Source organism: Notolepis coatsorum, assembly GCF_963971535.1.
Source record: "Notolepis coatsorum genome assembly, chromosome: 11".
NCBI lineage: Eukaryota > Metazoa > Chordata > Actinopteri > Aulopiformes > Paralepididae > Notolepis > Notolepis coatsorum.
In genome coordinates this window covers 55,141,909-55,155,017 of record NC_140175.1, presented here as the reverse complement: position 1 = coordinate 55,155,017, position 13,109 = coordinate 55,141,909, and positions in this window count along the sequence as shown.

Here is a 13,109-nt window from a genome sequence, read left to right as displayed (position 1 = left end):
TTATTGCCCCAAATAGCATGCAAGTTGGACGAAGTGGGTATGTCTGGAAAGAAGAGGCTTGTGGGTACCTATAAAACCAATGTTCACTCTGATATATTCATGTGAACAGCCAAGGGACCTTTTGGAAGATGAGCATGGCAGTTTTTTCTAGGCGAAAATGTTACATAATTTTGAATCATTGCCTATTAAAACCCCCTTCCCAACAGTTGGGCTTAATGAAAATGATACCAATGGAAAGCTTAGCTTCTCTAGTTTACAGGGATACCAATACCTTCGTGTTCGCTCAAATATTGAGCGCGCTATGGACCAAGATATTTATTAATGGGCAGAACCTTGATTTTACATGGCGGCCATCTTGAAATCCATCATGATGACGTGGCCCCTACCCCAAAATGAAAGCTATGATGATGAGGAACACGTGGGGAAAATTTGGTGCTTTTGTCCGGCGCGTCCACATCCTTCTCAAATCTGGTGCTAAGCCACCGCACTATTAACAATTGTGTGTATTGAGCCGTACTGTATTGTACCCATTCTGCAATCTGTTAATAAAAGTTTCAATCAATCAAATCTGACAAAAAAAAATTTAATAAAATGACGGCCATCAGAATTAAGAAATGTGCATGCCATTGTATAAAATGAAATGTTCCCCTTAAATGTTAACCCCCATCTTACACGTTGAACAATCTTTGAATATTTCCAGGGAGTTTATATTTTTTTGCTTTGTACATTATTTGTGCAGTTTGATAATAATAATAATAATAATAATAATAATAATAATAATAATAATAATAATAATAATAATAATAATAATAATAATAATAATAATAATAATAATAATAATAATAATAATAATAATAATAATAATAATAATAATAATAATAATAATAATAATAATAATAATAATAATAATAATAATAATAATAATAATAATAATAATTGTAACTGAGGGGTACAATTCCCTGACTGTATTACTAGATATGATACTTACTACCACTACCTTTGTACTTAATATTCGGCCACCCAGTACTCGGCATAAATATATTATGATGAACACTGTCACGTAGATGAAACGGATCCAACACAAATGTACGAATTAGAAATAGGTATTTATTTCTACACAGCGATGGTGTGTAGAGCAAGCACTTAATCAAATCAATCACATTTATGAATGGGAATTAGTATGCACTTTTATGGCAAGAGTATTCGTCGGTATATCAATAGCGAATGTCCAATCTCTGAAGGCGCAGGTGGTACATATACGACCTGGAATAGTTAAGGAATAACAGCAATGATACTTTAATGATTATAGACTGGATACACTAGGGGGGGGTTAATCCGGTCGCTTGTGAGCCGACAGGAGTAGGAAAGGGGGGGGGGTAGAGTCCGGCTGCCTCATCCGGCCAAGGGTATCCCAGGTGAACCCACTGTAGTGCCGTTCAATGCGCCGGCGATCCTTGGACCGCAGATGAAAGCAGATGGACTCTTTGTGGGCCGGCGTCCTCCGGTCCACGGAGGAGAGACGTGAAGCGACCTCGTCTTGCAGAGCGTCTCCTCACCTTGCGTCCTCTCCAGGGGGGGGGGGGGGTTCCAACACACGGCAGTGTCGGGGGTCTTTATCCATGGAATAATCAACGTATACAAAGCATAATCCGTGCCTGGGAAGGCGGGCTGTCGTCGGTAGAATAATCCGGTATACAGGTCCACTCGCTCGTCGGCTCTGGGGCTCCTCGGGTGCAATCTCACATGGGGTCGATCATCCTGGATAAACAGCCAGTTTTCTGCCCGAAACGATGGGGTGCTGACTACGGTAGTATTCTCACCGCACGAAGCACTATATATTAACAGACTATTATTAGCTTAATAGACTACGTCCAACTCGACGATATAGTGCCAAATATGACTATTCAAATATTAATATACACGATGTCTCAATACCGATGGTAGGCCGAACTTGGCCTTACTCCCACACGTGGCGTCGCGGGGAGGCTTTACGTCTGTCACTCTATTGGAGGGTAAGAAACTGGACTGAAAAGGAAGTCCTACTTTAGTAGCGCAGTATATATACGCACTATGAACAAATAGTCCCATTAGTGGTGCGGTAGCCAGATTCCTACGCGGAACTAGGACTTGTTCGTACATGTTGAGCGGTACGTTTGAACTGGGTCTGGGGGGTATGGCAGCCTGGCACCAAGGTCTCGACCAATAGTAGAATGGAGACTATTATGGGATGTTCAGTAGGCTAGAATGGATATTCAATGCATATTGTACAAGGAATATACAAGGGATATCAAGGAATATTAGAGAATATACAAATACAATTAAATATATATATATAATAAATATATATATTCGGTTTAATCTGGCCCTTCACAACAGCCACCCCCTGATTGGTCCCAGACCTAATCAGTTAAGCAGAGACAGATTAATCGCGTTGTCTATTTACACATAAGGGTTTGCTGTAGGGGTCAGTCAACTTCACAAAGTCATAGGGTTATAGGGTCATGGTCATCATCGATTGTGTCTGGGAGTCGGGGCAGTTCTATGAGCCTCGCCACGGGACGGGTGTAAGTGCGACCCTGGACGAGCACTTCAGCTGCTCGGACCTTGCCGTCGGCACCGGTGATCACTTTGCTTACGCGGCCGGCCGGCCACATAGCTCTGGGCAGTGATTGATCAATAATCATGACGACTGTTCCTTCTGTCAAATTGTCTCTCTCCTTTACCCACTTCTGGCGGGTCTGTAGAGACGGTAGGTAGTGCAGTAGGAAACTGCTCCAAAACTTGTCGGCTAATACTTGGCTGTACCTCCACATTCGTCGGCCGTTCGCTTCTTCAGGCCGGTACATTGTCTGGGGTAATGTGGGATCTAGCCGCCCCATCAGGAGTGTGTTGGGGTCTGCGGAGATAACAGTGCTCAATCCACAGAACACAGGCTTCTTATTCTCAGCCTCCTCCTGACTGGCTTCCCTCGGGATAGGCGTGGGCCACTCTCCTTCCGGGAGCTTTAGGAATGCTGGGCCGTCACTGTAGACATTGCGACGGGTGAGGTCAACCAGGGGCATCCCCCGGGTGATGACGTCAGCTGGGTTCTGTTTTGTATCAACGTAGCGCCACTCTGTTTCTCCGGTTAACTCTTCGGTTAAGTCTTGAATCTCGGTGACTCTGACTCCCACGAAGACTTTGTACTTGCATGAGTCCGATTGGATCCAGGCGAGTACTGTCGTGGAATCTGACCACAGGATTGTTCTAGACACCGGTATGGTGAGCTCACGTTGGATGAGCGTGGTTAGGTGCGCTCCGGCTAGGGCTGCGCAGAGCTCTAGACGTGGGATAGATTGTTGCTTGCGTGGGGCTATTCTCGAGCGGGCGAGGACAAATGCTGTGTAGATCTCTCCCCCCTTTTCTTGGGCCCGCAAGTAGGCTACTGATCCGTATGCGACCTCTGAGGCGTCACTGAAGACGTGTAAGTCCATTTTACATGTCTCTGGCCTCACCGTGGGTGGGAAGTAGCTTCGGCGCATATTAACGCCTGGGAGTGAGTGGAGCTCCATCTCCCACTCTCTCCAGGTGGATGCAAGGTGTGCGGGAATGGGGTCGTCCCAGCCCTAGTCCTTGTCCCACAATGCTCGTACAATCATTTTTGCCCTGGTGGTGTACGGTAGAATACATCCTAGCGGGTCATATTGTCGGGCGAGTGTTGTGTACACACTCCGTCTGGTGGTCGGCGCTGCCGCCGGCCTTCCCTGCTCCGTAGTCAGGGGCTTGTGTCTGTAGTGAAGCGAATCTGTTTTGAATCGCCACACCAATCCCAGGGTCATCTCCTGGGCTTCTCCCGGGATTGTAGCCATCCAGGTCTCGCTGCTGGCTGCCTTGTCCTCGGAGGAGAGGCTGCGCAGTACTTGCGGATCGCTGCTGGCCCACTGCCTGAGATCAAAGCCGCCTTTGATCAATGAGGCGCGGAGTTTAATCAGGAGAGCCTCGGCTTCTTCCTGGGTTGAAAGGCTTTGTAGACAGTTGTCTTCGTAGAAGCTGTTCTTTACGCTGTGTCGGACCTCTTCGTCCGCTGCTGGGTCCTCTGCTACATGTTTCTGTAGTGCAAATGTAGCACAGCAGGGGCTGCACGTCGTTCCGAAGGGGAGGACTTCCCATTGGTAGATGGCTGGGTGCTCATCTCCTGGCTTCTCTCTCCATAGGAACCGTAACAGGGGCTTGTCCTCCTCTACTAATCTCACCTGCAGGAACATTCCTTTAATGTCCCCGCTGATGGCCACCTTTTCCTGGCGGAAGCGGAGTAGAACGCCGAGTAGGGAGGGGCCGAGTGTGGGACCGGGCAGTAACTCTTTATTCAGATTTTGGGATCCGATCTGGTAGCTGCAGTTAAATACTATGCGGTCTTTACCGTTGTGATGGACCTTGTGGTGAGGCACGTACCACGATTCAGTGGTCTGGTCAGCCTCTTTAATGTCCATCTTTGTGACGTGTCCCGCTGTGATGAGCTTCTCAATCTCAGCGCGGTATACACTCTCTTGGGCGGGGTTCTTGGCTAAGCGCCGCTCCGTGTTCAGCAGGTACCGTTCTGTGGCGTCTGTCCTGGCGTGGAAAGTAGGCATTCCCTCTCGCCGCAGGAGTGGCGTGGCGTATCTCAACACGCCGTTGACCGGGACTCTCTTGGTCCCTGTCTCGAGGAGGTGAATGGCGTAAATGTCATCTTTAGAGCGAATGTCTTTCTTTCCGTTCTTAAAGGGCATTTGTTCCAAGGTCCATAACCGCTCTACGTGTTGCAGGAGTGCGGTTTCTCCCTCTGTGACTCGGCAGTGGAGACATCTAGTGGCTGTACTTCGGTTGAGAGATTTGGCGAGCGGGCCTTGGAGAGTCCATCCCAAACGGGTCTCGACTGCTGCAGGACAGCCTCGGGGTCCGGTATGAACCCGGTCTATCGGGACAATGAGGTCTGCATGGTCGGAGCCTATCAACAGGGTCGGCATAGCATTGTCTATGAGCGGGATCGGTAACTTGCGCAGATGTGCATATTTCTCCATCAGCTTGGCGACGGGGTATGTGTACCGCGACAGTCCTATTTCTTGGCTGGTGAAAGCGTCTGTAATCTGGTACCGTCGCTCAGGCTGGCCGCTTGCTGCGATAGAGAATGAGACATTCTCGCCCTTTATCGTCTTCAAATCTCGTCTTATTGTCCGAATTGTCATTTGGGTTTCGGGAGGCGAGCAGAAGGGTCTTCTCTGACCCGTCATCGAGGACGGCGTAAGTGTCCAGGACTTTATTCTGGTAGCTTAGTGTCACACGCACTACTTTTAGGAGTACTCGGGCTCCACTGCTGCTGGCGGGATCGATGTACATGACGCTTGCTTTGCTGCTCTTTAGAGCGAATGTCTTTCTTTCCGTTCTTAAAGGGCATTTGTTCCAAGGTCCATAACCGCTCTACGTGTTGCAGGAGTGCGGTTTCTCCCTCTGTGACTCGGCAGTGGAGACATCTAGTGGCTGTACTTCGGTTGAGAGATTTGGCGAGCGGGCCTTGGAGAGTCCATCCCAAACGGGTCTCGACTGCTGCAGGACAGCCTCGGGGTCCGGTATGAACCCGGTCTATCGGGACAATGAGGTCTGCATGGTCGGAGCCTATCAACAGGGTCGGCATAGCATTGTCTATGAGCGGGATCGGTAACTTGCGCAGATGTGCATATTTCTCCATCAGCTTGGCGACGGGGTATGTGTACCGCGACAGTCCTATTTCTTGGCTGGTGAAAGCGTCTGTAATCTGGTACCGTCGCTCAGGCTGGCCGCTTGCTGCGATAGAGAATGAGACATTCTCGCCCTTTATCGTCTTCAAATCTCGTCTTATTGTCCGAATTGTCATTTGGGTTTCGGGAGGCGAGCAGAAGGGTCTTCTCTGACCCGTCATCGAGGACGGCGTAAGTGTCCAGGACTTTATTCTGGTAGCTTAGTGTCACACGCACTACTTTTAGGAGTACTCGGGCTCCACTATTGCTGGCGGGATCGATGTACATGACGCTTGCTTTGCTGCTGGATGATGCGGGTGAAGGGCGCCGTCTGTTACTGTCGTGAAGTATGTCCAGATGGGCTCCATCGCACTTGGTGCACCTTTTCTTTAAGCGGCATTCGGCTGCCATGTGTGAGCGCGCACAGCGAAAACAGCGCTTGTTGGACTTTATCCATTGACTTGCTTCCTCCGCGTTCAGCTTGGGGAAGGAGTCACATTGCGCTAGCCAGTGTTCTTTCTCACAGTAGGGGCACACTATCTTCCACTTCTCCGTTCTGGAGGGGGTACTGTGGCTCCTGCTGCTCGGTACTGACTCCGATTGGTGCATCACAGTCACCGATCTTCTTCCATCATTTAGTCGTCTGGTTCCTTCTCTGGAGCCAGGGGTGCTCCGTCCGAATGTATCTAGCCGTAGGCTGCTGACTTCTCTCGCCAGGAAGTCTGCTAGATCGAGGAGGTTCGGTTCTGGGCCATTCGGGTCTCGGTGGTCTCTCTGCCGCCTAAAACGCTCCTGTCGAGCGGGCGGCAGCTTCTCCAAGATCCTTTCCACATTTGAGTTGGCGTAAAGTTCATGCCTCCCCTTCTCTCTCTGCGCTCCCAACATCCCTACCAGGGACTGCACTCTGATGGACAGGTCGTCCAGTGCTCGATTGTCTATTGCTGGGGGTAAGCGGTCGATGTGTCGGATCTCCTGGATCACGTAATCCCATATGCGCCCATACCTCTGGTCCAATGCTACCAGCGCTGCTGTGTATGGGGTGGTGGAAGTCGCGTAGGCGAGCGCTATATTATGTGCGCGGGGTACCTTTAAGTGCTTCAGTAGGATGGCGTATTTATGGCGTTCATCCAATACATCCACCAACATGGTCTCCAGACACATGCGGAGTTCTGTATACTGGACCCGGTTCTCTTGGGTGAAGTCGGGTACCATAGGAGTGCCAATGTATGACGCTGACTGTGGATACATCGGCGAGCGTTGGGGGAGAGGCCTCCTAGGCGAGTCTCCTCCCGCTCCTTGGTATGGGCTGGTACCGGCAGTGTACCATGGCCCGCTTGTCCAGGTGCTGTTCCTCGGTGCGGGTCGTGCGTCGTGCTCACCCGGGTATAGAGTCGGGGGTCTGTAGCGCAGCTCCGCGGGAGTATAGCCTGGGCTGTACCGGACCTCCTGGTCCGGTAGAGTACTGTGCTGTCGTCGGGCGTGGTTCTCCTCCTCTTCCTCTTCGTCTTCAGTTAGGTCATCCAGTGCTTGTAGTCTCTGGTTTAGCCTCTCCACAGGATATGCTGCTCCTTCCCGGTTGCTAGGTCTCGCTTGGACCGGTGGGGGGAGGTGGTCTGTGGGGGGTATAGACCTCGTCTGTTGGTCAAGTTCAGGGTTGTTTACTCGGCTAGGGGATGCCGCCCTGGAGGTGTGTCTAGACGAGTTCCTGGAGCCTCTGGCGGAGGGAGAGGGTGTTGTCCGTCTGATCAGCTGTTCTATTAGTTGCGCTTGCTGTCTGTCGCGCTCTGCGTCCCGTAGAGCACCAGCAGCTGCTCGCTGGCTGTCTGCTCGGTCTCGGGCCACATTCTCTTCCCTCTGAATGCGTCTTATTTCTAGACGTATATGCTCTTCTTCGCTCCGCTGCTGGATCTGCAGTCGGTCGCGTTCAGCAGCGGCGTTCAGGCTGATGAGGAAGGCCTGCTGTAGGGTCCTCTCTGCCTCGCTGGGAGAAGGCGGTTGTATAGGGGAGCCTTCCCTCGGGGTACTCCTTGCGGAGCCTTGGAGCTCTATCTCCACGGTGCTCTCCCCGTCTTCTTCCGTGCCGAGTTCTCTCTCGGTAGCGTTGTATTCCTCCCGGGACTCATCGGGGACTACTTCTTCAGTACTGGCGGGGTGTGAAGTCATGTCTGGTTCCCACTGGTCCCCACCGTGAACTTGGTCAGTTACATTAGAACCCGTAGGGGCCTCTATGGTCGGGGTAGTCTGGGCGTTGGGGTTAGACATACTTTTACTTTCTAGTTTTACCGCGTTTACTGTTAGTAGAAGACTAGGTTGTTGACTGACAGCGTAAGCCTCTAAGTACTGAGGGAGCCGTCGTTCGCGCTGCGGGCGTTGGTTAGGAGGATCGTTTCGTGGAGTGTTCATCATAGGCCATTTCAATATTAATAACACTATATTAATATTACACTAATTACCCTCCGGCTCGAAGGACCAATTGTAACTGAGGGGTACAATTCCCTGACTGTATTACTAGATATGATACTTACTACCACTACCTTTGTACTTAATATTCGGCCACCCAGTACTCGGCATAAATATATTATGATGAACACTGTCACGTAGATGAAACGGATCCAACACAAATGTACGAATTAGAAATAGGTCTTTATTTCTACACAGCGATGGTGTGTAGAGCAAGCACTTAATCAAATCAATCACATTTATGAATGGGAATTAGTATGCACTTTTATGGCAAGAGTATTCGTCGGTATATCAATAGCGAATGTCCAATCTCTGAAGGCGCAGGTGGTACATATACGACCTGGAATAGTTAAGGAATAACAGCAATGATACTTTAATGATTATAGACTGGATACACTAGGGGGGGGTTAATCCGGTCGCTTGTAAGCCGACAGGAGTAGGAAAGGGGGGGGGGGTAGAGTCCGGCTGCCTCATCCGGCTAAGGGTATCCCAGGTGAACCCACTGTAGTGCCGTTCAATGCGCCGGCGATCCTTGGACCGCAGATGAAAGCAGATGGACTCTTTGTGGGCCGGCGTCCTCCGGTCCACGGAGGAGAGACGTGAAGCGACCTCGTCTTGCAGAGCGTCTCCTCACCTTGCGTCCTCTCCAGGGGGGGGGGGGGTTCCAACACACGGCAGTGTCGGGGGTCTTTATCCATGGAATAATCAACGTATACAAAGCATAATCCGTGCCTGGGAAGGCGGGCTGTCGTCGGTAGAATAATCCGGTATACAGGTCCACTCGCTCGTCGGCTCTGGGGCTCCTCGGGTGCAATCTCACATGGGGTCGATCATCCTGGATAAACAGCCAGTTTTCTGCCCGAAACGATGGGGTGCTGACTACGGTAGTATTCTCACCGCACGAAGCACTATATATTAACAGACTATTATTAGCTTAATAGACTACGTCCAACTCGACGATATAGTGCCAAATATGACTATTCAAATATTAATATACACGATGTCTCAATACCGATGGTAGGCCGAACTTGGCCTTACTCCCACACGTGGCGTCGCGGGGAGGCTTTACGTCTGTCACTCTATTGGAGGGTAAGAAACTGGACTGAAAAGGAAGTCCTACTTTAGTAGCGCAGTATATATACGCACTATGAACAAATAGTCCCATTAGTGGTGCGGTAGCCAGATTCCTACGCGGAACTAGGACTTGTTCCTACATGTTGAGCGGTACGTTTGAACTGGGTCTGGGGGGTATGGCAGCCTGGCACCAAGGTCTCGACCAATAGTAGAATGGAGACTATTATGGGATGTTCAGTAGGCTAGAATGGATATTCAATGCATATTGTACAAGGAATATACAACGGATATCAAGGAATATTAGAGAATATACAAATACAATTAAATATATATATATAATAAATATATATATTCGGTTTAATCTGGCCCTTCACAACAATAATAATAATAATAATAATAATAATAATAATAATAATAATAATAATAATAATAATAATAATAATAATAATAATAATAATAATAATAATAATAATAATAATAATAATAATAATAATAATAATAATAATAATAATAATAATAATAATAATAATAATAATAATAATAATAATAATAATAATAATAATAATAATAATAATAATAATAATAATAATAATAATAATAATAATAATAATAATAATAATAATACTAATACTAATACTAATACTAATAATAATAATAATAATAATAATAATAATAATAATAATAATAATAATAATAATAATAATAATAATAATAATAATAATAATAATAAATTGTGAATGAGTATGTTCCAGATATCCAACCTTGTGAATGATGCACACAGCTCTTTTCTGTAGGATAGTTAATGGGTGTAATGAGCATTTATAATTATTTCCCCAGACTTCAACGCAGTAAGTTAAATATGGTGAAACTAGTGAACAGTAGATAATGTGAAGTGATTTGTCATCCAGGACCTGCTTTGCTTTGTTTAAGGCTCCTTGCCAATTTAGTTTGAATATGTTTAATGTGATTTCCAAAAATAATTCCGTCAATCTGGGGAGAGACATTTTTATTTCAGACACTCTTTCAATATCCACCCCAACTATTTTTATCTGTACACATATATATTTCCTACAATTTCCAAACAGCATTATTTTTGTCTTGGATAAATGCAATGACAATTTGTTGAAATCAAACCACATTTTAAGTTTCCTTCGAAATGTCCTCCTGCAATTTATTAAAATCATCAGAACAGAACATATTTGTGTCATCGGCAAACAAAACAAATTTCAATAACTTGGACACTTTACATATTGTTACGGTTAATATACAGTATACATAATTTTGGCCCCAACACTGACCCTTGGAGGACACCACAAGCAATGTCCAAACACAATGAAGTTTCAGTTTCACATACTGTTGTCTCTTATTTAGATCCAGTCTAGTACTACTCCCCTGATGCCATACTTTTCCAATTTTTTAATTAATTATAACATGGTTAATCCAGTTGCATATAGTTTTTTGCCTATGGCATTTGTGATTTCCTCTATTGATTCTATTATTGCCAGTGACTTTGATCTGTTTGCTCTGAACCCATATTGGCTATCAGAGAGTAGTTGATGCTTTTCTAAGAAAGCATCTAACCTGTTGGTAAAGAGTTTTTCCAGTATTTTAGAGAATTATGGAAGTAAAGAGACAGGTCTGTAGTTTGTGAAGTGGTGTTTGCTCCCAGTTTTTTTTTACAGAGGTATGACTTTAGTTATTTTCATTTAATCTAGTCTAATCTAGTTTAATCTAGTTTGAAATGATAAATTGCAGATAATGTGCGTATGTAGTTGTAAATATGTATATACAATGGCTAGAGAACCTATACAGGGTAACCTACAGTTTTGGCAAATATGAATTATTCAAAAAACAGTTAAGTTAATTTTTTTCATAATAAGATTGACAATAAAACAAGCAGTTAGTAAAGTATGAATTAGTAAAGTTACTAAAGTATGATCAGATGAGTAAAAAGGGGTGGGATTAAATAAGTGTATACTTCTCCCACTCCTTTTCAAATATGTAAATTACGAAATAAATACATAAAAAATATATAATAATAAAAATAGTATATTTTTTATATATAAAAAGAAATAATACTTATGTTATCCTACTTATGATTAAAAAGGAAATAGATTTAGTTTTTGATTTCATCCAAGTCTCATAACAAACTATGTTTTTCCTCAGGAGTATCAATACAATTACCTGATGGCTAATGGTATTGTACCTGAATGTAATTATATACAAAAGGATAATTGACGATATGAGGATAAAAGTTTTACACATATTCTTTAATCTTGATGAGACAATATATTCTGAGCATATACGTCTAGAAAGTTTACCATCCTTCTTTATAGGCCTACATGAGGAATAATTTATTCAGAATGTCCTGAATATCGCAACGTAATCTATTTTGAAAAATGTATGAAAAAATTTCACCTCACTGGCCCAAGTGTGACCATTAGAGGTTTCCAAATCAAATATAATTTTAGTGAGTCTGTGCTCAGGAATTTTTACCAAATTCAAAGCATCTCTCTCACAAATATTTCCTCTTTCAAATCGGTCAAGGACAAGTATTTTATCTGAATTAATTTCCATAATTTCCCAGTAAGATCAATAATGATGGTAAACATAAATGGTATACTACACAAATCCTGAGCCTCACCTAGACTCCTGTAATCAGATCAGCAACACTGATCAAGTCAGCTTCATATTGTACACAGGAAAAACTGGGGAGTCATTTTCCCAGAGTAATTATTACGGAGTTATTATTTTCCTCTCAAGTAGTCATATTTACTCCATTTGGGGCATAATCATTGCCTGTGGCCAATAGAGTGAGAGTAAAGTTCCAGAAGAGTTTCTATTGGAGTAATACAGCATTGGTCACGCCTACTATCAATATAATTTCCAAATGTGAAGACGCCATCTTTAACTCTCTCAAGAGTTAAATTAACATTGATTTTACAATATAAATTGGGGTCCCAAAGATACAAATGCCATTAAATGGGTGCCCTTGGAATTAAAATGGTTGAGAATCACTGCTAGAGCCGTACAAATATTGTCTTATGGGGGTCCATGGCACATCTTTTCAAATGGGGGTCTGTGGGCTAATTGTCAATTTGGGGGGTCCTTGACATGAAATGTTTGAGAACCACTGCCCTATGCAACAACATACTGGGTATCAGTTTAGGCTTTCCCTGCATGTTAATTTAAGCTGTAGGCCTACAGTACAAAGCACAATCCATTTTATTTAGGATAGAGTGAACCAATCAATGTCTTACACCCCTTCCTGACAGGCAGCGACGCGAGCGAGCGTGATTGCGAAAATGATTAAAATGTATTCGTTTCAATCAGACTATCCTGACCTGCCGCGAGCGACAGCAAACTGAGCGGCGATGTCGTTCCCCCCTCAAATATTCGCTCGCTGTGTCTCTAGTTGAGCGATTACGCGGCCGAGTCACGCCCCTAAACAGTTTTTATTGGTCAAGAATCGCAGGCTGCTTTGCCCCCGTGTGCTTCCAGGTAACACACACACAGACACACCCGGACACGCGCCGCCTCATATCAGGACAGTGTCGCGCACGATTTCGTCTCCAGTTCGCACGCTCGCTGCCTGTCAGGAACCGGTGTTAAGTATGTCAATTAAGGCTGTCAATCTTCCTCATATGATCACATTTTCAGTGGCTATTTTAATATCCCATTTTATGACATTTTAATTAATACAAATTAAATAAATTGCACAACAGATTTATCAATAAGCTTGTGCAATCTTGTTTTGTCTATAGTTGCCAAGAAATTTGAAATTCCTAGTACCTTGGACTTAAAGGTCTATGATGACTCAAACACTGAAGTCGACGACGAGGC